At 59.4% G+C, this 22,301-nt stretch overlaps 16 non-coding genes and 1 pseudogene across 16 annotated transcripts; all 17 read right to left on the bottom strand.

The window, feature by feature from the left end:
• Positions 1-615: 615 nt before the first annotated feature.
• Positions 616-819, bottom strand: LOC148807663 (U2 spliceosomal RNA; annotated as a pseudogene).
• A 6,347-nt stretch (positions 820-7,166) lies between these two features.
• LOC148807664 (U2 spliceosomal RNA) lies at positions 7,167-7,357 on the bottom strand. The gene has a single exon (XR_016088850.1). It is a non-coding gene; the product is annotated as a U2 spliceosomal RNA (small nuclear RNA).
• A 783-nt stretch (positions 7,358-8,140) lies between these two features.
• Positions 8,141-8,331, bottom strand: LOC148807665 (U2 spliceosomal RNA). The gene has a single exon (XR_016088851.1). It is a non-coding gene; the product is annotated as a U2 spliceosomal RNA (small nuclear RNA).
• Positions 8,332-9,116: 785 nt separating this feature from the next.
• LOC148807666 (U2 spliceosomal RNA) lies at positions 9,117-9,307 on the bottom strand. Its single transcript, XR_016088852.1, has one exon. It is a non-coding gene; the product is annotated as a U2 spliceosomal RNA (small nuclear RNA).
• Positions 9,308-10,090: 783 nt separating this feature from the next.
• On the bottom strand, positions 10,091-10,281 carry LOC148807667 (U2 spliceosomal RNA). The gene has a single exon (XR_016088853.1). It is a non-coding gene; the product is annotated as a U2 spliceosomal RNA (small nuclear RNA).
• A 783-nt stretch (positions 10,282-11,064) lies between these two features.
• LOC148807668 (U2 spliceosomal RNA) lies at positions 11,065-11,255 on the bottom strand. The gene has a single exon (XR_016088854.1). It is a non-coding gene; the product is annotated as a U2 spliceosomal RNA (small nuclear RNA).
• Positions 11,256-12,040: 785 nt separating this feature from the next.
• LOC148807669 (U2 spliceosomal RNA) lies at positions 12,041-12,231 on the bottom strand. The gene has a single exon (XR_016088856.1). It is a non-coding gene; the product is annotated as a U2 spliceosomal RNA (small nuclear RNA).
• Positions 12,232-13,016: 785 nt separating this feature from the next.
• Positions 13,017-13,207, bottom strand: LOC148807670 (U2 spliceosomal RNA). Its single transcript, XR_016088857.1, has one exon. It is a non-coding gene; the product is annotated as a U2 spliceosomal RNA (small nuclear RNA).
• Positions 13,208-13,992: 785 nt separating this feature from the next.
• On the bottom strand, positions 13,993-14,183 carry LOC148807671 (U2 spliceosomal RNA). Its single transcript, XR_016088858.1, has one exon. It is a non-coding gene; the product is annotated as a U2 spliceosomal RNA (small nuclear RNA).
• Positions 14,184-14,968: 785 nt separating this feature from the next.
• Positions 14,969-15,159, bottom strand: LOC148807672 (U2 spliceosomal RNA). Its single transcript, XR_016088859.1, has one exon. It is a non-coding gene; the product is annotated as a U2 spliceosomal RNA (small nuclear RNA).
• Positions 15,160-15,944: 785 nt separating this feature from the next.
• LOC148807673 (U2 spliceosomal RNA) lies at positions 15,945-16,135 on the bottom strand. The gene has a single exon (XR_016088860.1). It is a non-coding gene; the product is annotated as a U2 spliceosomal RNA (small nuclear RNA).
• A 785-nt stretch (positions 16,136-16,920) lies between these two features.
• Positions 16,921-17,111, bottom strand: LOC148807674 (U2 spliceosomal RNA). Its single transcript, XR_016088634.1, has one exon. It is a non-coding gene; the product is annotated as a U2 spliceosomal RNA (small nuclear RNA).
• Positions 17,112-17,894: 783 nt separating this feature from the next.
• Positions 17,895-18,085, bottom strand: LOC148807675 (U2 spliceosomal RNA). Its single transcript, XR_016088635.1, has one exon. It is a non-coding gene; the product is annotated as a U2 spliceosomal RNA (small nuclear RNA).
• A 785-nt stretch (positions 18,086-18,870) lies between these two features.
• Positions 18,871-19,061, bottom strand: LOC148807676 (U2 spliceosomal RNA). Its single transcript, XR_016088636.1, has one exon. It is a non-coding gene; the product is annotated as a U2 spliceosomal RNA (small nuclear RNA).
• A 785-nt stretch (positions 19,062-19,846) lies between these two features.
• On the bottom strand, positions 19,847-20,037 carry LOC148807677 (U2 spliceosomal RNA). Its single transcript, XR_016088637.1, has one exon. It is a non-coding gene; the product is annotated as a U2 spliceosomal RNA (small nuclear RNA).
• A 779-nt stretch (positions 20,038-20,816) lies between these two features.
• LOC148807678 (U2 spliceosomal RNA) lies at positions 20,817-21,007 on the bottom strand. The gene has a single exon (XR_016088638.1). It is a non-coding gene; the product is annotated as a U2 spliceosomal RNA (small nuclear RNA).
• A 785-nt stretch (positions 21,008-21,792) lies between these two features.
• On the bottom strand, positions 21,793-21,983 carry LOC148807679 (U2 spliceosomal RNA). The gene has a single exon (XR_016088640.1). It is a non-coding gene; the product is annotated as a U2 spliceosomal RNA (small nuclear RNA).
• Positions 21,984-22,301: the final 318 nt, after the last annotated feature.

The raw sequence follows: 22,301 nt of genomic DNA on the forward strand, positions 1-22,301 counted from the left end.
GCCCTGCTCTTTGATCTCCTGTCAACGGCCCGACAACGACCGCAGCCGCGGGGGGCGCCAGCCGGCCGGCCTCCTTAGCTTAGGCCCCTCCCACCAGCAGCAGCCGTGCCGAGTGAGCTGCAAGCGAAAGCGGACCGTCGGCACCTGCGGGCAGAGGCAAGGGGCAGCGCTCTCTCGGGAGGGACGGGGACACACACACACCTGCCTGCCTGCCGAAAAAAAGAAAGAAAAGGTGTATATACTAAGTTTTTTGGAGGGAAAACGGCCGGCTGTCGAAAGGGGCCCGCCTGCAAGGACGGGGACACACACACACACACACACACACACACACACACACACACACACACACACACAAGCCACGCCTGCCTCCCTGGAAAAAGGAGGAAAAAACTAAGTTTTTTGGAGGGAAAACGCACGGGAGCCGAAAAGGGGGCCGGCCTGCTTGCCGAGAGAGTCGAGGCGCGGGAAAGTGCACGGAGGGAGCACGGGAACGGGGAGGGGGAGAGAGAGAGACACAGAGACACACAGATGGACGAGAGACGAGACCGGAGAGGAAGGAGCTCCGGTCCACCTCGCTTGCTTGCTAGCTACGTCTGTCTTTTCACCGCTGAGAGAAGGTAGTGCACCGTTCCCGGAGGCGCTGCAATACCGGGCCGATGCGTGGAGAGGACGGAGCAAGCTCCTGATCCAGCTCCCTGTTCCAAAAATCCGTTTAATATGTGGTCCCCCGATGGGGGACGTATCAGATATTAAACTGATAAGAACAGATTTTTGTTTTTTTTTTTTTTTTTTTTTTTTTTATTACAAAATACAAAATATTACAAGACATACATCAAGCACTTTCAAAATACAGCAAGAAACCACAAAACAATAGTTCGTAATACATCAGGTACAAAATACAGAGCACAGCATTAGCATAACTCCTCCCCCTATTCAAAATCAAGACTTTCCAACCAGGGTTTCACCCGTTTCTTTAAATTGATCCCATCAAACCCATATCACACAAGCCGCACCTCCCTCTCCCACCCTGTAAGAAAAACAACATTCCACCCATCGTATAATACATAACAAGACAAAAGTCAAACAATCCCAAAGACCATGAAAAACACAAACATTAATCCACAAGTCATCTTGTACAAAATACAATACAACATATTAGCATGACTCCTCCCCTTATTCAAAACAGGGCCTTCCCCCCACCAAAGCTTCAACCAAAACCCCTTTTTTCTTACAACACAGTGCAACCCATTCAACAAAACCTGAAAGGCAAACAGACATTAAAGATCAACAAGACCCTTCCACTTTTCCCGGGCGGCATGGAAACCCCATCTTCGCATTTCACCCGACATCTTTTGACGGAATAAAGCAATCAGTCTATCATAAATCCCCTTAGCGGTAGGCTGAATACCAGTCTTACACAGTCCCTGCCTTGTTTCCCATAAACAAAACTTACACATACTAATAACATACCACAGTAAGAAAAGATTCCCAGAGGTAAGATTTTTGCGCTTAAACCCCAGGAGCATCGTATTACAATCCAGAACAAAACCAGGGGTGACTTTATCAAACAAACATGAACATAAAACCCATACAGACTTAGCAAGTTTACAATCCCAAAAGGTGTGCCGGATGGTTTCTTCTTTCCCACAGCCTGCCACAGGACATGCAGCAGATCGAGCCAACCGATGACTGTGGAGTACGGCCCGGACAGGAAGTCTTCCCCAAACGCACAGCCAGTTCAGGTCCGCCAGCCGATTCTCCAGGCCCTTAGGCTGGATGCCCAGCCAGACGTCCGCACTCACGCCGCACACCGCAGGACCAGTAAAACCTTTTTCAATGACAGTGCTATACAGCTGCTTATGACTCACTGCAACAGCACCATCCTTACCTTCAGGGTGCAGCTTGACCCAATGAACAGCGTGTCTGTAATGCCAGGGCAAATTTTCACCTCGGGGTACAGAATTATCCCAAGTCACCAAATGTCTCATCGTAAAAGAAAACCAAAAACGTACAAAATACTGACTGTCATGTTCTATGGGACTAGAAATCGCTAGGACAAGTTGAGATACAAATAAACAATCAAGCTTGAGGGGAATATGAGGAACCCCCCTTCCCCCCGCATCAACACCCCGATACATGTCAAGACGCTTTATATATTCATATCTCCCTCCCCACATGAAGGAAAAAACCTCCCGTACAAAATCTCTTCTCAATCTTGCCGGTAGAGGATAAACATAGGCAAGGTACAATAAACGAGGCAAAATGTCCACTTTTAACACCAAGACTTTTCCTGGAAAGGAAAGGCGACGCACTTTCCATAGACCCAACTGTTGACGTACCGAACTCAGCTTCTTAACCCAGTTCGTGCTGGCAGGCATCCCGGCTTCAAATAGGACACCTAGGATCTTCAAGGGACCATCACAGACCACCAAGCCACAGGAATTTCTATCACCCACCCTCCATGCCCCGAAAAATTTCACAGAGGACTTCTCTTTATTTACCTTAGACCCAGAAACCTGGGAGAAAGACTCGACAACCTCCAAGGCTACAGCCAGGCTGTAAGTGCTGCTAAGAAAAAGAGTGATGTCATCGGCATATAACAAGACTTTCAAATGCCTACCACCGCTCCCGGGGATAAGAATCCCGTCTATCCTTGGGTCACCTCTGAACGCTACTGCCAGTGGCTCGATGTACAACACATACAGTAGAGGAGAGAGGGGGCAGCCTTGCCGCACCCCTGCTTCCTGCTTCACACCCTTCCCCAGGTACCCATTAACACAAGCTCTGCTCAAGACCTTGAAATATAACAACCGAATAAGGGAGATGAGCAAAGGGTCAATACCAAAACTGGACAACACAGTAAACAAAAAGTGGTGGTCTACCCGGTCGAAAGCTTTCTCTTGATCTAACCCTACGACCAGCAGGGGAAGTCCCCTATCTTCTGACCACGCTAGAACATCTCTGACTAATTGCAAATTCTTCATACAACTGCGGCCGGGGATGCTACAAGCCTGCTCCCGACCTACTATGTCGGCTAGGATCTTCTGCACCCTATTAGCAAGGCACTTAGCCAGTATCTTATAATCGACCGTGAGCATTGTAAGGGGTCTCCAATTTGCCAGATTGGCTGCGTCCCCTTTCTTGAACAGGAGCACTAACACTCCTGTCCTCATGGACTCACTTAGCTCACCGGAACAAAAGGCCTCAGTATAAACTTCCAACAAAGCTGGACCTAAGAGGTCCCAAAAGGCAACATAAAATTCTTTAGAGAGGCCATCAATCCCTGGCACCTTCCCGTTTTTCATACCTCTCAGGGCTAATTCCATCTCTGCTAAAGAGACTGGAACGGACAACTCTCCCGTCTCTGGCACCTTGGGAAGACCACTACAGAAGTCCGAAGACTCTGACCTCGTCACTCGTTTCTGAAACAGCAAAGTATAATACGCTTCAACCACATCAATTAAACCCTCGGGTGATCTCACCCGCTGACCATCGGCCGCATACAACACAGAGATTGCCCTCTTTTTCTGCTGCTGCTTCACCTGGTTAAAAAAGTAAGCAGAGCACGTCTCCGTCTCCTCCCTATACCTATCTTGGAGGCGGATCAGGTACTTCTTTGCATCTGCAATATAAAAATCTTTCAGCCTGGCTTTTGCCAGAGCCGCACCTGTGATATCAAAGGCCTTCCCCTTATTGAACTGAACGTAGTACCGTTCTAAATTACGCTGCAATCTACGGTGCTCTCTCCTCCTCAGACTGCTTTTACGTTTACAATAAGCTATGGTGAAGGTCTTAATCTTTCCCTTGAGGTCGTCCCACCATGCTCTCAGACTGGGATAAAGCGGTTTCAGAGCAAACCAACTTTGGATCAGGGCTCTCACTGCAGAGCAAAAGTCAGCATCTGCCAGGATAGACACGTTCAATTTCCAGTACCCCGGCCCGAAGGAGGGGTTACCATCATTAACCTTTACCCAAAGCATGTCATGGTCAGTAAGGAAAGAGGGGACAATACCTGCATCTGCCACGACTAGAGAGCTCTCCAAAAATACATAATCCAGGCGCCTCACACACCCTCGGCTATTCCTCCACGTCGCCCCAGAAGCCCTGGGAAAAAGGGATCTGAAGCCATCTACCAAACTAAAGTGCTTCACCAGATCCCGCAAAGCGGTGGCGCCGAAATCAGTATCAGTGTCCAGGTCGACGTTACAATCACCGCAAAGAAAAACAGAACGATTAGTAACACACAAAGGTTCGAGAGAGGCAAAGAAATCTTTCCGCTCTAATCGCTGCGAGGGAGCATAAACACAAATAAACCTATATTTCTTATCAAACCTGTCAGCATCGAGCACCAACACCCTCCCCGGTACCCCGACAAAACTATTTACCACACAAAGGCTGTTGTCGTTTAACAAAATACCCACCCCCGCAGAATGCGCACTCCCAATCCCCCACACAGACTGACCACAATGCCAGTCATTTGAAAAATGTTCAGAGTCCACACTGTCCCGCACATGCACTTCCTGTAGGAAGAAAACAGAGCAACGAAGGCTGCGTAGAGATTGAAAAACAGCCAATCTCTTAACACGATTTCTCAAACCCCTGACATTCACCGAGCAGACGGTGAGAGTCATGTGTCCATGTTGGTGTTGTCAGCAACCGGGGATCCTGCAAAAGGCACCTCGTTCTGCAGCTTGTCCATCAAGAAGTCCGGGCCATAATAATCAGGACTCTGCAACGGAGAGAAGAGAGAGTCCGGCAACAAACCTGGAGACATTACCTGACCACCACTGCACTCAGACCACTGGTAACTGGTGCCAGGCGGAGTGTCGACACCAGACTCAACAGGCCCACTCTGCTCAGTTTCCATGGCGCCAGCTCTCTTAGAGTCCTCCTCATCCGTCGAAAGAATGCCTCCGGCTCCAGACTCCTCCTGCTGCCCTCTTCCCTTTCTCCTCCTCTTCTCCTTCTTCTTCCGCTTTCTAGGCTCCAGTTGCTCATCTCCACTGGCCTCAGCGGGAGGCTGGTCTGCAGCGGGGTCTGCAGGAACCGGCCTCTTACCTTGCACCTGGCCCCGAGATCCATCAGCCTCAGGCCCAGAGGCAACCGGGAGTTCCTCTCCCACGCCTCCAGATGGCGCCGGACTGACGTCCTCAGGTGCTCCAGGCTCCTGCAATGCAGTCCCTTCATCTGCCGTGCCGGCCGTCTCTGCAACAGTGTCTTTCACGGGTTCAGAGGTGTCGTCCTCCTCCCCGTCAACGATTATGTTCACATAGTTCGTTTTCATGGCCTGGACTCTATCAAAGGACCGGGCGTAACAGTTCTTCCACACATGGCCCTCGTCGCCACATAAAGTGCACATAACCCCTTTTTTGCAGTCTCTCATGAGATGCCCAAGCTCATTGCAGTTACGGCATCTTACCTGCGAGCATGACTCTGCAGTATGGCCAGGCTCCTGACATCTCCGGCAAGTTTTGGGCTGGCCCGCGTAAAAGAGGTAGCCCCGATCGGCCCCAAGGGCAAAAGACGCAGGAGGGTGCTTGAATCCATCCACGGAAGTAGGATCAGGCCGGAGCTTCACGGCGAACTGCCTCCGACCTGTCCACACCCCCAACCTGTCCACCACCCGGGTGCAGTCAGAAACAACGTCCACATAACGGCTCAAAAAAAGATAAAGATCGTCATTCCGCACAAAGGGGTTATAAACGTGAACCGTGATCACCCGACGGGCTTTAGCCCAGAGCCCTTCAATGTCATAATGTATGAGGGGAACAACCTTCTCCCTTTCTCTACAACGCCGCAAAACTGAAAAATACTGGGTTTCCGTCGCAAAAGTAACATCCACTGACTTAGATGCGGTATATCCCTGAACACAAAGTAAGTCCCGAACTGAAAGATCAAGTCCCTTGAACAACACTGACTCGATGAAAGAAATCCTACTAGGCAACTCCAAATCCAAATCCTCCCGCAACTTAAACCTAATCGTATTCGGCAGCCCGGTCAAAGTGGCCGGCTGAGTAGATCTCCAAAAATAGTCCATCCTGACGCCGAAAAAATAAGGAAAACACTCCCAAAGGAGGCTCCTCACCGCCCGACGCCTGATGGACCCTCAAGGCAGCCCTGGCTTCACCCCCCAGGCTTCACCTGGAGCGATTCCACCAGTGGCTGTTTCTTTGTCTTCTTGGTCTTCCTTCTCGGCAGCCCTGGCTTCACCCCCCAGGCTTCACCTGGAGCGATTCCACCAGTGGCTGTTTCTTTGTCTTCGGTTCGCCCTCCTCCTCCTGGTCGTCGTCTTCGTCACTAGCCCGACCCCCTGAACTAAGATCTCGGAACTGCGGTCATGCCACTTGAGCCTTGATCTTAGCCAAAAGGCCGAGAAGCGATGCCCGACGCCGGCCTTGGGCGGGCGCGCGGGCGTCCGGCTGGCGCGCAGCGGCGCAGGCCGACGCCTCTGGAGCCCGGTCCGCACGCGGCTGCCGGCCGCCCGGACTCCGCTCTCCCCCTCTCTTGCCTGCCTGCTTGCTCGCCTGCCTGCCCGCCAGTCCCGGGCGGGGGCCCTGCTCTTTGATCTCCTGTCAACGGCCCGACAACGACCGCAGCCGCGGGGGGCGCCAGCCGGCCGGCCTCCTTAGCTTAGGCCCCTCCCACCAGCAGCAGCCGTGCCGAGTGAGCTGCAAGCGAAAGCGGACCGTCGGCACCTGCGGGCAGAGGCAAGGGGCAGCGCTCTCTCGGGAGGGACGGGGACACACACACACCTGCCTGCCTGCCGAAAAAAAGAAAGAAAAGGTGTATATACTAAGTTTTTTGGAGGGAAAACGGCCGGCTGTCGAAAGGGGCCCGCCTGCAAGGACGGGGACACACACACACACACACACACACACACACACACACACACACACACACACACAAGCCACGCCTGCCTCCCTGGAAAAAGGAGGAAAAAACTAAGTTTTTTGGAGGGAAAACGCACGGGAGCCGAAAAGGGGGCCGGCCTGCTTGCCGAGAGAGTCGAGGCGCGGGAAAGTGCACGGAGGGAGCACGGGAACGGGGAGGGGGAGAGAGAGAGACACAGAGACACACAGATGGACGAGAGACGAGACCGGAGAGGAAGGAGCTCCGGTCCACCTCGCTTGCTTGCTAGCTACGTCTGTCTTTTCACCGCTGAGAGAAGGTAGTGCACCGTTCCCGGAGGCGCTGCAATACCGGGCCGATGCGTGGAGAGGACGGAGCAAGCTCCTGATCCAGCTCCCTGTTCCAAAAATCCGTTTAATATGTGGTCCCCCGATGGGGGACGTATCAGATATTAAACTGATAAGAACAGATACTACACTTGATCTTAGCCAAAAGGCCGAGAAGCGATGCCCGACGCCGGCCTTGGGCGGGCGCGCGGGCGTCCGGCTGGCGCGCAGCGGCGCAGGCCGACGCCTCTGGAGCCCGGTCCGCACGCGGCTGCCGGCCGCCCGGACTCCGCTCTCCCCCTCTCTTGCCTGCCTGCTTGCTCGCCTGCCTGCCCGCCAGTCCCGGGCGGGGGCCCTGCTCTTTGATCTCCTGTCAACGGCCCGACAACGACCGCAGCCGCGGGGGGCGCCAGCCGGCCGGCCTCCTTAGCTTAGGCCCCTCCCACCAGCAGCAGCCGTGCCGAGTGAGCTGCAAGCGAAAGCGGACCGTCGGCACCTGCGGGCAGAGGCAAGGGGCAGCGCTCTCTCGGGAGGGACGGGGACACACACACACCTGCCTGCCTGCCGAAAAAAAGAAAGAAAAGGTGTATATACTAAGTTTTTTGGAGGGAAAACGGCCGGCTGTCGAAAGGGGCCCGCCTGCAAGGACGGGGACACACACACACACACACACACACACACACACACACACACACACACACACAAGCCACGCCTGCCTCCCTGGAAAAAGGAGGAAAAAACTAAGTTTTTTGGAGGGAAAACGCACGGGAGCCGAAAAGGGGGCCGGCCTGCTTGCCGAGAGAGTCGAGGCGCGGGAAAGTGCACGGAGGGAGCACGGGAACGGGGAGGGGGAGAGAGAGAGACACAGAGACACACAGATGGACGAGAGACGAGACCGGAGAGGAAGGAGCTCCGGTCCACCTCGCTTGCTTGCTAGCTACGTCTGTCTTTTCACCGCTGAGAGAAGGTAGTGCACCGTTCCCGGAGGCGCTGCAATACCGGGCCGATGCGTGGAGAGGACGGAGCAAGCTCCTGATCCAGCTCCCTGTTCCAAAAATCCGTTTAATATGTGGTCCCCCGATGGGGGACGTATCAGATATTAAACTGATAAGAACAGATACTACACTTGATCTTAGCCAAAAGGCCGAGAAGCGATGCCCGACGCCGGCCTTGGGCGGGCGCGCGGGCGTCCGGCTGGCGCGCAGCGGCGCAGGCCGACGCCTCTGGAGCCCGGTCCGCACGCGGCTGCCGGCCGCCCGGACTCCGCTCTCCCCCTCTCTTGCCTGCCTGCTTGCTCGCCTGCCTGCCCGCCAGTCCCGGGCGGGGGCCCTGCTCTTTGATCTCCTGTCAACGGCCCGACAACGACCGCAGCCGCGGGGGGCGCCAGCCGGCCGGCCTCCTTAGCTTAGGCCCCTCCCACCAGCAGCAGCCGTGCCGAGTGAGCTGCAAGCGAAAGCGGACCGTCGGCACCTGCGGGCAGAGGCAAGGGGCAGCGCTCTCTCGGGAGGGACGGGGACACACACACACCTGCCTGCCTGCCGAAAAAAAGAAAGAAAAGGTGTATATACTAAGTTTTTTGGAGGGAAAACGGCCGGCTGTCGAAAGGGGCCCGCCTGCAAGGACGGGGACACACACACACACACACACACACACACACACACACACACACACACACACACAAGCCACGCCTGCCTCCCTGGAAAAAGGAGGAAAAAACTAAGTTTTTTGGAGGGAAAACGCACGGGAGCCGAAAAGGGGGCCGGCCTGCTTGCCGAGAGAGTCGAGGCGCGGGAAAGTGCACGGAGGGAGCACGGGAACGGGGAGGGGGAGAGAGAGAGACACAGAGACACACAGATGGACGAGAGACGAGACCGGAGAGGAAGGAGCTCCGGTCCACCTCGCTTGCTTGCTAGCTACGTCTGTCTTTTCACCGCTGAGAGAAGGTAGTGCACCGTTCCCGGAGGCGCTGCAATACCGGGCCGATGCGTGGAGAGGACGGAGCAAGCTCCTGATCCAGCTCCCTGTTCCAAAAATCCGTTTAATATGTGGTCCCCCGATGGGGGACGTATCAGATATTAAACTGATAAGAACAGATACTACACTTGATCTTAGCCAAAAGGCCGAGAAGCGATGCCCGACGCCGGCCTTGGGCGGGCGCGCGGGCGTCCGGCTGGCGCGCAGCGGCGCAGGCCGACGCCTCTGGAGCCCGGTCCGCACGCGGCTGCCGGCCGCCCGGACTCCGCTCTCCCCCTCTCTTGCCTGCCTGCTTGCTCGCCTGCCTGCCCGCCAGTCCCGGGCGGGGGCCCTGCTCTTTGATCTCCTGTCAACGGCCCGACAACGACCGCAGCCGCGGGGGGCGCCAGCCGGCCGGCCTCCTTAGCTTAGGCCCCTCCCACCAGCAGCAGCCGTGCCGAGTGAGCTGCAAGCGAAAGCGGACCGTCGGCACCTGCGGGCAGAGGCAAGGGGCAGCGCTCTCTCGGGAGGGACGGGGACACACACACACCTGCCTGCCTGCCGAAAAAAAGAAAGAAAAGGTGTATATACTAAGTTTTTTGGAGGGAAAACGGCCGGCTGTCGAAAGGGGCCCGCCTGCAAGGACGGGGACACACACACACACACACACACACACACACACACACACACACACACACACAAGCCACGCCTGCCTCCCTGGAAAAAGGAGGAAAAAACTAAGTTTTTTGGAGGGAAAACGCACGGGAGCCGAAAAGGGGGCCGGCCTGCTTGCCGAGAGAGTCGAGGCGCGGGAAAGTGCACGGAGGGAGCACGGGAACGGGGAGGGGGAGAGAGAGAGACACAGAGACACACAGATGGACGAGAGACGAGACCGGAGAGGAAGGAGCTCCGGTCCACCTCGCTTGCTTGCTAGCTACGTCTGTCTTTTCACCGCTGAGAGAAGGTAGTGCACCGTTCCCGGAGGCGCTGCAATACCGGGCCGATGCGTGGAGAGGACGGAGCAAGCTCCTGATCCAGCTCCCTGTTCCAAAAATCCGTTTAATATGTGGTCCCCCGATGGGGGACGTATCAGATATTAAACTGATAAGAACAGATACTACACTTGATCTTAGCCAAAAGGCCGAGAAGCGATGCCCGACGCCGGCCTTGGGCGGGCGCGCGGGCGTCCGGCTGGCGCGCAGCGGCGCAGGCCGACGCCTCTGGAGCCCGGTCCGCACGCGGCTGCCGGCCGCCCGGACTCCGCTCTCCCCCTCTCTTGCCTGCCTGCTTGCTCGCCTGCCTGCCCGCCAGTCCCGGGCGGGGGCCCTGCTCTTTGATCTCCTGTCAACGGCCCGACAACGACCGCAGCCGCGGGGGGCGCCAGCCGGCCGGCCTCCTTAGCTTAGGCCCCTCCCACCAGCAGCAGCCGTGCCGAGTGAGCTGCAAGCGAAAGCGGACCGTCGGCACCTGCGGGCAGAGGCAAGGGGCAGCGCTCTCTCGGGAGGGACGGGGACACACACACACCTGCCTGCCTGCCGAAAAAAAGAAAGAAAAGGTGTATATACTAAGTTTTTTGGAGGGAAAACGGCCGGCTGTCGAAAGGGGCCCGCCTGCAAGGACGGGGACACACACACACACACACACACACACACACACACACACACACACACACACAAGCCACGCCTGCCTCCCTGGAAAAAGGAGGAAAAAACTAAGTTTTTTGGAGGGAAAACGCACGGGAGCCGAAAAGGGGGCCGGCCTGCTTGCCGAGAGAGTCGAGGCGCGGGAAAGTGCACGGAGGGAGCACGGGAACGGGGAGGGGGAGAGAGAGAGACACAGAGACACACAGATGGACGAGAGACGAGACCGGAGAGGAAGGAGCTCCGGTCCACCTCGCTTGCTTGCTAGCTACGTCTGTCTTTTCACCGCTGAGAGAAGGTAGTGCACCGTTCCCGGAGGCGCTGCAATACCGGGCCGATGCGTGGAGAGGACGGAGCAAGCTCCTGATCCAGCTCCCTGTTCCAAAAATCCGTTTAATATGTGGTCCCCCGATGGGGGACGTATCAGATATTAAACTGATAAGAACAGATACTACACTTGATCTTAGCCAAAAGGCCGAGAAGCGATGCCCGACGCCGGCCTTGGGCGGGCGCGCGGGCGTCCGGCTGGCGCGCAGCGGCGCAGGCCGACGCCTCTGGAGCCCGGTCCGCACGCGGCTGCCGGCCGCCCGGACTCCGCTCTCCCCCTCTCTTGCCTGCCTGCTTGCTCGCCTGCCTGCCCGCCAGTCCCGGGCGGGGGCCCTGCTCTTTGATCTCCTGTCAACGGCCCGACAACGACCGCAGCCGCGGGGGGCGCCAGCCGGCCGGCCTCCTTAGCTTAGGCCCCTCCCACCAGCAGCAGCCGTGCCGAGTGAGCTGCAAGCGAAAGCGGACCGTCGGCACCTGCGGGCAGAGGCAAGGGGCAGCGCTCTCTCGGGAGGGACGGGGACACACACACACCTGCCTGCCTGCCGAAAAAAAGAAAGAAAAGGTGTATATACTAAGTTTTTTGGAGGGAAAACGGCCGGCTGTCGAAAGGGGCCCGCCTGCAAGGACGGGGACACACACACACACACACACACACACACACACACACACACACACACACACACAAGCCACGCCTGCCTCCCTGGAAAAAGGAGGAAAAAACTAAGTTTTTTGGAGGGAAAACGCACGGGAGCCGAAAAGGGGGCCGGCCTGCTTGCCGAGAGAGTCGAGGCGCGGGAAAGTGCACGGAGGGAGCACGGGAACGGGGAGGGGGAGAGAGAGAGACACAGAGACACACAGATGGACGAGAGACGAGACCGGAGAGGAAGGAGCTCCGGTCCACCTCGCTTGCTTGCTAGCTACGTCTGTCTTTTCACCGCTGAGAGAAGGTAGTGCACCGTTCCCGGAGGCGCTGCAATACCGGGCCGATGCGTGGAGAGGACGGAGCAAGCTCCTGATCCAGCTCCCTGTTCCAAAAATCCGTTTAATATGTGGTCCCCCGATGGGGGACGTATCAGATATTAAACTGATAAGAACAGATACTACACTTGATCTTAGCCAAAAGGCCGAGAAGCGATGCCCGACGCCGGCCTTGGGCGGGCGCGCGGGCGTCCGGCTGGCGCGCAGCGGCGCAGGCCGACGCCTCTGGAGCCCGGTCCGCACGCGGCTGCCGGCCGCCCGGACTCCGCTCTCCCCCTCTCTTGCCTGCCTGCTTGCTCGCCTGCCTGCCCGCCAGTCCCGGGCGGGGGCCCTGCTCTTTGATCTCCTGTCAACGGCCCGACAACGACCGCAGCCGCGGGGGGCGCCAGCCGGCCGGCCTCCTTAGCTTAGGCCCCTCCCACCAGCAGCAGCCGTGCCGAGTGAGCTGCAAGCGAAAGCGGACCGTCGGCACCTGCGGGCAGAGGCAAGGGGCAGCGCTCTCTCGGGAGGGACGGGGACACACACACACCTGCCTGCCTGCCGAAAAAAAGAAAGAAAAGGTGTATATACTAAGTTTTTTGGAGGGAAAACGGCCGGCTGTCGAAAGGGGCCCGCCTGCAAGGACGGGGACACACACACACACACACACACACACACACACACACACACACACACACACACAAGCCACGCCTGCCTCCCTGGAAAAAGGAGGAAAAAACTAAGTTTTTTGGAGGGAAAACGCACGGGAGCCGAAAAGGGGGCCGGCCTGCTTGCCGAGAGAGTCGAGGCGCGGGAAAGTGCACGGAGGGAGCACGGGAACGGGGAGGGGGAGAGAGAGAGACACAGAGACACACAGATGGACGAGAGACGAGACCGGAGAGGAAGGAGCTCCGGTCCACCTCGCTTGCTTGCTAGCTACGTCTGTCTTTTCACCGCTGAGAGAAGGTAGTGCACCGTTCCCGGAGGCGCTGCAATACCGGGCCGATGCGTGGAGAGGACGGAGCAAGCTCCTGATCCAGCTCCCTGTTCCAAAAATCCGTTTAATATGTGGTCCCCCGATGGGGGACGTATCAGATATTAAACTGATAAGAACAGATACTACACTTGATCTTAGCCAAAAGGCCGAGAAGCGATGCCCGACGCCGGCCTTGGGCGGGCGCGCGGGCGTCCGGCTGGCGCGCAGCGGCGCAGGCCGACGCCTCTGGAGCCCGGTCCGCACGCGGCTGCCGGCCGCCCGGACTCCGCTCTCCCCCTCTCTTGCCTGCCTGCTTGCTCGCCTGCCTGCCCGCCAGTCCCGGGCGGGGGCCCTGCTCTTTGATCTCCTGTCAACGGCCCGACAACGACCGCAGCCGCGGGGGGCGCCAGCCGGCCGGCCTCCTTAGCTTAGGCCCCTCCCACCAGCAGCAGCCGTGCCGAGTGAGCTGCAAGCGAAAGCGGACCGTCGGCACCTGCGGGCAGAGGCAAGGGGCAGCGCTCTCTCGGGAGGGACGGGGACACACACACACCTGCCTGCCTGCCGAAAAAAAGAAAGAAAAGGTGTATATACTAAGTTTTTTGGAGGGAAAACGGCCGGCTGTCGAAAGGGGCCCGCCTGCAAGGACGGGGACACACACACACACACACACACACACACACACACACACACACACACACACACAAGCCACGCCTGCCTCCCTGGAAAAAGGAGGAAAAAACTAAGTTTTTTGGAGGGAAAACGCACGGGAGCCGAAAAGGGGGCCGGCCTGCTTGCCGAGAGAGTCGAGGCGCGGGAAAGTGCACGGAGGGAGCACGGGAACGGGGAGGGGGAGAGAGAGAGACACAGAGACACACAGATGGACGAGAGACGAGACCGGAGAGGAAGGAGCTCCGGTCCACCTCGCTTGCTTGCTAGCTACGTCTGTCTTTTCACCGCTGAGAGAAGGTAGTGCACCGTTCCCGGAGGCGCTGCAATACCGGGCCGATGCGTGGAGAGGACGGAGCAAGCTCCTGATCCAGCTCCCTGTTCCAAAAATCCGTTTAATATGTGGTCCCCCGATGGGGGACGTATCAGATATTAAACTGATAAGAACAGATACTACACTTGATCTTAGCCAAAAGGCCGAGAAGCGATGCCCGACGCCGGCCTTGGGCGGGCGCGCGGGCGTCCGGCTGGCGCGCAGCGGCGCAGGCCGACGCCTCTGGAGCCCGGTCCGCACGCGGCTGCCGGCCGCCCGGACTCCGCTCTCCCCCTCTCTTGCCTGCCTGCTTGCTCGCCTGCCTGCCCGCCAGTCCCGGGCGGGGGCCCTGCTCTTTGATCTCCTGTCAACGGCCCGACAACGACCGCAGCCGCGGGGGGCGCCAGCCGGCCGGCCTCCTTAGCTTAGGCCCCTCCCACCAGCAGCAGCCGTGCCGAGTGAGCTGCAAGCGAAAGCGGACCGTCGGCACCTGCGGGCAGAGGCAAGGGGCAGCGCTCTCTCGGGAGGGACGGGGACACACACACACCTGCCTGCCTGCCGAAAAAAAGAAAGAAAAGGTGTATATACTAAGTTTTTTGGAGGGAAAACGGCCGGCTGTCGAAAGGGGCCCGCCTGCAAGGACGGGGACACACACACACACACACACACACACACACACACACACACACACACACACACAAGCCACGCCTGCCTCCCTGGAAAAAGGAGGAAAAAACTAAGTTTTTTGGAGGGAAAACGCACGGGAGCCGAAAAGGGGGCCGGCCTGCTTGCCGAGAGAGTCGAGGCGCGGGAAAGTGCACGGAGGGAGCACGGGAACGGGGAGGGGGAGAGAGAGAGACACAGAGACACACAGATGGACGAGAGACGAGACCGGAGAGGAAGGAGCTCCGGTCCACCTCGCTTGCTTGCTAGCTACGTCTGTCTTTTCACCGCTGAGAGAAGGTAGTGCACCGTTCCCGGAGGCGCTGCAATACCGGGCCGATGCGTGGAGAGGACGGAGCAAGCTCCTGATCCAGCTCCCTGTTCCAAAAATCCGTTTAATATGTGGTCCCCCGATGGGGGACGTATCAGATATTAAACTGATAAGAACAGATACTACACTTGATCTTAGCCAAAAGGCCGAGAAGCGATGCCCGACGCCGGCCTTGGGCGGGCGCGCGGGCGTCCGGCTGGCGCGCAGCGGCGCAGGCCGACGCCTCTGGAGCCCGGTCCGCACGCGGCTGCCGGCCGCCCGGACTCCGCTCTCCCCCTCTCTTGCCTGCCTGCTTGCTCGCCTGCCTGCCCGCCAGTCCCGGGCGGGGGCCCTGCTCTTTGATCTCCTGTCAACGGCCCGACAACGACCGCAGCCGCGGGGGGCGCCAGCCGGCCGGCCTCCTTAGCTTAGGCCCCTCTCACCAGCAGCAGCCGTGCCGAGTGAGCTGCAAGCGAAAGCGGACCGTCGGCACCTGCGGGCAGAGGCAAGGGGCAGCGCTCTCTCGGGAGGGACGGGGACACACACACACCTGCCTGCCTGCCGAAAAAAAGAAAGAAAAGGTGTATATACTAAGTTTTTTGGAGGGAAAACGGCCGGCTGTCGAAAGGGGCCCGCCTGCAAGGACGGGGACACACACACACACACACACACACACACACACACACACACACACACACACACAAGCCACGCCTGCCTCCCTGGAAAAAGGAGGAAAAAACTAAGTTTTTTGGAGGGAAAACGCACGGGAGCCGAAAAGGGGGCCGGCCTGCTTGCCGAGAGAGTCGAGGCGCGGGAAAGTGCACGGAGGGAGCACGGGAACGGGGAGGGGGAGAGAGAGAGACACAGAGACACACAGATGGACGAGAGACGAGACCGGAGAGGAAGGAGCTCCGGTCCACCTCGCTTGCTTGCTAGCTACGTCTGTCTTTTCACCGCTGAGAGAAGGTAGTGCACCGTTCCCGGAGGCGCTGCAATACCGGGCCGATGCGTGGAGAGGACGGAGCAAGCTCCTGATCCAGCTCCCTGTTCCAAAAATCCGTTTAATATGTGGTCCCCCGATGGGGGACGTATCAGATATTAAACTGATAAGAACAGATACTACACTTGATCTTAGCCAAAAGGCCGAGAAGCGATGCCCGACGCCGGCCTTGGGCGGGCGCGCGGGCGTCCGGCTGGCGCGCAGCGGCGCAGGCCGACGCCTCTGGAGCCCGGTCCGCACGCGGCTGCCGGCCGCCCGGACTCCGCTCTCCCCCTCTCTTGCCTGCCTGCTTGCTCGCCTGCCTGCCCGCCAGTCCCGGGCGGGGGCCCTGCTCTTTGATCTCCTGTCAACGGCCCGACAACGACCGCAGCCGCGGGGGGCGCCAGCCGGCCGGCCTCCTTAGCTTAGGCCCCTCCCACCAGCAGCAGCCGTGCCGAGTGAGCTGCAAGCGAAAGCGGACCGTCGGCACCTGCGGGCAGAGGCAAGGGGCAGCGCTCTCTCGGGAGGGACGGGGACACACACACACCTGCCTGCCTGCCGAAAAAAAGAAAGAAAAGGTGTATATACTAAGTTTTTTGGAGGGAAAACGGCCGGCTGTCGAAAGGGGCCCGCCTGCAAGGACGGGGACACACACACACACACACACACACACACACACACACACACACACACACACACAAGCCACGCCTGCCTCCCTGGAAAAAGGAGGAAAAAACTAAGTTTTTTGGAGGGAAAACGCACGGGAGCCGAAAAGGGGGCCGGCCTGCTTGCCGAGAGAGTCGAGGCGCGGGAAAGTGCACGGAGGGAGCACGGGAACGGGGAGGGGGAGAGAGAGAGACACAGAGACACACAGATGGACGAGAGACGAGACCGGAGAGGAAGGAGCTCCGGTCCACCTCGCTTGCTTGCTAGCTACGTCTGTCTTTTCACCGCTGAGAGAAGGTAGTGCACCGTTCCCGGAGGCGCTGCAATACCGGGCCGATGCGTGGAGAGGACGGAGCAAGCTCCTGATCCAGCTCCCTGTTCCAAAAATCCGTTTAATATGTGGTCCCCCGATGGGGGACGTATCAGATATTAAACTGATAAGAACAGATACTACACTTGATCTTAGCCAAAAGGCCGAGAAGCGATGCCCGACGCCGGCCTTGGGCGGGCGCGCGGGCGTCCGGCTGGCGCGCAGCGGCGCAGGCCGACGCCTCTGGAGCCCGGTCCGCACGCGGCTGCCGGCCGCCCGGACTCCGCTCTCCCCCTCTCTTGCCTGCCTGCTTGCTCGCCTGCCTGCCCGCCAGTCCCGGGCGGGGGCCCTGCTCTTTGATCTCCTGTCAACGGCCCGACAACGACCGCAGCCGCGGGGGGCGCCAGCCGGCCGGCCTCCTTAGCTTAGGCCCCTCCCACCAGCAGCAGCCGTGCCGAGTGAGCTGCAAGCGAAAGCGGACCGTCGGCACCTGCGGGCAGAGGCAAGGGGCAGCGCTCTCTCGGGAGGGACGGGGACACACACACACCTGCCTGCCTGCCGAAAAAAAGAAAGAAAAGGTGTATATACTAAGTTTTTTGGAGGGAAAACGGCCGGCTGTCGAAAGGGGCCCGCCTGCAAGGACGGGGACACACACACACACACACACACACACACACACACACACACACACACACACAAGCCACGCCTGCCTCCCTGGAAAAAGGAGGAAAAAACTAAGTTTTTTGGAGGGAAAACGCACGGGAGCCGAAAAGGGGGCCGGCCTGCTTGCCGAGAGAGTCGAGGCGCGGGAAAGTGCACGGAGGGAGCACGGGAACGGGGAGGGGGAGAGAGAGAGACACAGAGACACACAGATGGACGAGAGACGAGACCGGAGAGGAAGGAGCTCCGGTCCACCTCGCTTGCTTGCTAGCTACGTCTGTCTTTTCACCGCTGAGAGAAGGTAGTGCACCGTTCCCGGAGGCGCTGCAATACCGGGCCGATGCGTGGAGAGGACGGAGCAAGCTCCTGATCCAGCTCCCTGTTCCAAAAATCCGTTTAATATGTGGTCCCCCGATGGGGGACGTATCAGATATTAAACTGATAAGAACAGATACTACACTTGATCTTAGCCAAAAGGCCGAGAAGCGATGCCCGACGCCGGCCTTGGGCGGGCGCGCGGGCGTCCGGCTGGCGCGCAGCGGCGCAGGCCGACGCCTCTGGAGCCCGGTCCGCACGCGGCTGCCGGCCGCCCGGACTCCGCTCTCCCCCTCTCTTGCCTGCCTGCTTGCTCGCCTGCCTGCCCGCCAGTCCCGGGCGGGGGCCCTGCTCTTTGATCTCCTGTCAACGGCCCGACAACGACCGCAGCCGCGGGGGGCGCCAGCCGGCCGGCCTCCTTAGCTTAGGCCCCTCCCACCAGCAGCAGCCGTGCCGAGTGAGCTGCAAGCGAAAGCGGACCGTCGGCACCTGCGGGCAGAGGCAAGGGGCAGCGCTCTCTCGGGAGGGACGGGGACACACACACACCTGCCTGCCTGCCGAAAAAAAGAAAGAAAAGGTGTATATACTAAGTTTTTTGGAGGGAAAACGGCCGGCTGTCGAAAGGGGCCCGCCTGCAAGGACGGGGACACACACACACACACACACACACACACACACACACACACACACACACACACAAGCCACGCCTGCCTCCCTGGAAAAAGGAGGAAAAAACTAAGTTTTTTGGAGGGAAAACGCACGGGAGCCGAAAAGGGGGCCGGCCTGCTTGCCGAGAGAGTCGAGGCGCGGGAAAGTGCACGGAGGGAGCACGGGAACGGGGAGGGGGAGAGAGAGAGACACAGAGACACACAGATGGACGAGAGACGAGACCGGAGAGGAAGGAGCTCCGGTCCACCTCGCTTGCTTGCTAGCTACGTCTGTCTTTTCACCGCTGAGAGAAGGTAGTGCACCGTTCCCGGAGGCGCTGCAATACCGGGCCGATGCGTGGAGAGGACGGAGCAAGCTCCTGATCCAGCTCCCTGTTCCAAAAATCCGTTTAATATGTGGTCCCCCGATGGGGGACGTATCAGATATTAAACTGATAAGAACAGATACTACACTTGATCTTAGCCAAAAGGCCGAGAAGCGATGCCCGACGCCGGCCTTGGGCGGGCGCGCGGGCGTCCGGCTGGCGCGCAGCGGCGCAGGCCGACGCCTCTGGAGCCCGGTCCGCACGCGGCTGCCGGCCGCCCGGACTCCGCTCTCCCCCTCTCTTGCCTGCCTGCTTGCTCGCCTGCCTGCCCGCCAGTCCCGGGCGGGGGCCCTGCTCTTTGATCTCCTGTCAACGGCCCGACAACGACCGCAGCCGCGGGGGGCGCCAGCCGGCCGGCCTCCTTAGCTTAGGCCCCTCCCACCAGCAGCAGCCGTGCCGAGTGAGCTGCAAGCGAAAGCGGACCGTCGGCACCTGCGGGCAGAGGCAAGGGGCAGCGCTCTCTCGGGAGGGACGGGGACACACACACACCTGCCTGCCTGCCGAAAAAAAGAAAGAAAAGGTGTATATACTAAGTTTTTTGGAGGGAAAACGGCCGGCTGTCGAAAGGGGCCCGCCTGCAAGGACGGGGACACACACACACACACACACACACACACACACACACACACACACACACACACAAGCCACGCCTGCCTCCCTGGAAAAAGGAGGAAAAAACTAAGTTTTTTGGAGGGAAAACGCACGGGAGCCGAAAAGGGGGCCGGCCTGCTTGCCGAGAGAGTCGAGGCGCGGGAAAGTGCACGGAGGGAGCACGGGAACGGGGAGGGGGAGAGAGAGAGACACAGAGACACACAGATGGACGAGAGACGAGACCGGAGAGGAAGGAGCTCCGGTCCACCTCGCTTGCTTGCTAGCTACGTCTGTCTTTTCACCGCTGAGAGAAGGTAGTGCACCGTTCCCGGAGGCGCTGCAATACCGGGCCGATGCGTGGAGAGGACGGAGCAAGCTCCTGATCCAGCTCCCTGTTCCAAAAATCCGTTTAATATGTGGTCCCCCGATGGGGGACGTATCAGATATTAAACTGATAAGAACAGATACTACACTTGATCTTAGCCAAAAGGCCGAGAAGCGATGCCCGACGCCGGCCTTGGGCGGGCGCGCGGGCGTCCGGCTGGCGCGCAGCGGCGCAGGCCGACGCCTCTGGAGCCCGGTCCGCACGCGGCTGCCGGCCGCCCGGACTCCGCTCTCCCCCTCTCTTGCCTGCCTGCTTGCTCGCCTGCCTGCCCGCCAGTCCCGGGCGGGGGCCCTGCTCTTTGATCTCCTGTCAACGGCCCGACAACGACCGCAGCCGCGGGGGGCGCCAGCCGGCCGGCCTCCTTAGCTTAGGCCCCTCCCACCAGCAGCAGCCGTGCCGAGTGAGCTGCAAGCGAAAGCGGACCGTCGGCACCTGCGGGCAGAGGCAAGGGGCAGCGCTCTCTCGGGAGGGACGGGGACACACACACACCTGCCTGCCTGCCGAAAAAAAGAAAGAAAAGGTGTATATACTAAGTTTTTTGGAGGGAAAACGGCCGGCTGTCGAAAGGGGCCCGCCTGCAAGGACGGGGACACACACACACACACACACACACACACACACACACACACACACACACACACAAGCCACGCCTGCCTCCCTGGAAAAAGGAGGAAAAAACTAAGTTTTTTGGAGGGAAAACGCACGGGAGCCGAAAAGGGGGCCGGCCTGCTTGCCGAGAGAGTCGAGGCGCGGGAAAGTGCACGGAGGGAGCACGGGAACGGGGAGGGGGAGAGAGAGAGACACAGAGACACACAGATGGACGAGAGACGAGACCGGAGAGGAAGGAGCTCCGGTCCACCTCGCTTGCTTGCTAGCTACGTCTGTCTTTTCAAGAGAAGGTAGTGCACCGTTCCCGGAGGCGCTGCAATACCGGGCCGATGCGTGGAGAGGACGGAGCAAGCTCCTGATCCAGCTCCCTGTTCCAAAAATCCGTTTAATATGTGGTCCCCCGATGGGGGACGTATCAGATATTAAACTGATAAGAACAGATACTACACTTGATCTTAGCCAAAAGGCCGAGAAGCGATGCCCGACGCCGGCCTTGGGCGGGCGCGCGGGCGTCCGGCTGGCGCGCAGCGGCGCAGGCCGACGCCTCTGGAGCCCGGTCCGCACGCGGCTGCCGGCCGCCCGGACTCCGCTCTCCCCCTCTCTTGCCTGCCTGCTTGCTCGCCTGCCTGCCCGCCAGTCCCGGGCGGGGGCCCTGCTCTTTGATCTCCTGTCAACGGCCCGACAACGACCGCAGCCGCGGGGGGCGCCAGCCGGCCGGCCTCCTTAGCTTAGGCCCCTCCCACCAGCAGCAGCCGTGCCGAGTGAGCTGCAAGCGAAAGCGGACCGTCGGCACCTGCGGGCAGAGGCAAGGGGCAGCGCTCTCTCGGGAGGGACGGGGACACACACACACCTGCCTGCCTGCCGAAAAAAAGAAAGAAAAGGTGTATATACTAAGTTTTTTGGAGGGAAAACGGCCGGCTGTCGAAAGGGGCCCGCCTGCAAGGACGGGGACACACACACACACACACACACACACACACACACACACACACACACACACACAAGCCACGCCTGCCTCCCTGGAAAAAGGAGGAAAAAACTAAGTTTTTTGGAGGGAAAACGCACGGGAGCCGAAAAGGGGGCCGGCCTGCTTGCCGAGAGAGTCGAGGCGCGGGAAAGTGCACGGAGGGAGCACGGGAACGGGGAGGGGGAGAGAGAGAGACACAGAGACACACAGATGGACGAGAGACGAGACCGGAGAGGAAGGAGCTCCGGTCCACCTCGCTTGCTTGCTAGCTACGTCTGTCTTTTCACCGCTGAGAGAAGGTAGTGCACCGTTCCCGGAGGCGCTGCAATACCGGGCCGATGCGTGGAGAGGACGGAGCAAGCTCCTGATCCAGCTCCCTGTTCCAAAAATCCGTTTAATATGTGGTCCCCCGATGGGGGACGTATCAGATATTAAACTGATAAGAACAGATACTACACTTGATCTTAGCCAAAAGGCCGAGAAGCGATGCCCGACGCCGGCCTTGGGCGGGCGCGCGGGCGTCCGGCTGGCGCGCAGCGGCGCAGGCCGACGCCTCTGGAGCCCGGTCCGCACGCGGCTGCCGGCCGCCCGGACTCCGCTCTCCCCCTCTCTTGCCTGCCTGCTTGCTCGCCTGCCTGCCCGCCAGTCCCGGGCGGGGGCCCTGCTCTTTGATCTCCTGTCAACGGCCCGACAACGACCGCAGCCGCGGGGGGCGCCAGCCGGCCGGCCTCCTTAGCTTAGGCCCCTCTCACCAGCAGCAGCCGTGCCGAGTGAGCTGCAAGCGAAAGCGGACCGTCGGCACCTGC

This window comes from Atractosteus spatula, unplaced genomic scaffold (genome assembly GCF_055471065.1).
Source record: "Atractosteus spatula isolate fAtrSpa1 unplaced genomic scaffold, fAtrSpa1.hap1 Scaffold_27, whole genome shotgun sequence".
NCBI classification, from domain to species: domain Eukaryota; kingdom Metazoa; phylum Chordata; class Actinopteri; order Semionotiformes; family Lepisosteidae; genus Atractosteus; species Atractosteus spatula.